At 41.0% G+C, this 361-nt stretch overlaps 1 non-coding gene across 1 annotated transcript; it reads left to right on the forward strand.

The window, feature by feature from the left end:
- The first annotated feature begins 288 nt into the window (after positions 1–288).
- Positions 289–361, forward strand: trnas-gga (transfer RNA serine (anticodon GGA)). The gene has a single exon. It is a non-coding gene; the product is annotated as a tRNA-Ser (tRNA).

Genomic DNA, 361 nt, shown 5'->3' on the forward strand with positions numbered 1-361 from the left:
GATTCCATATAAAATGATGGCGATGTCACGCTCATAAGTGTAACCGGTAATATATATATATATATATTATATATATATATATATATATATATATATATATATATAGAGAGAGAGAGAGAGAGAGAGAGAGAGAGAAGAGAGAGAGAGAGAGAGAGAGAGAGAGAGAGAGAGAGAGAGAGAGAGAGAGAGAGAGAGAGAGAGAGAGACGAGAGAGAGAGAGAGAGAGAGAAGAGAGAGAGAGAGAGAGAGAGAGAGAGAGAATTAGTGAGAGATAGTGATAGAGAGAGAGGCCCCATAGCTCAGTGGTTAGAGCACTGGTTTGGAAAACCAGGGGTTGTGGGTTCATATCCCACTGGGGCCT

Source organism: Syngnathoides biaculeatus, chromosome 6 (assembly GCF_019802595.1).
Source record: "Syngnathoides biaculeatus isolate LvHL_M chromosome 6, ASM1980259v1, whole genome shotgun sequence".
In the NCBI taxonomy this organism is placed as follows: domain Eukaryota; kingdom Metazoa; phylum Chordata; class Actinopteri; order Syngnathiformes; family Syngnathidae; genus Syngnathoides; species Syngnathoides biaculeatus.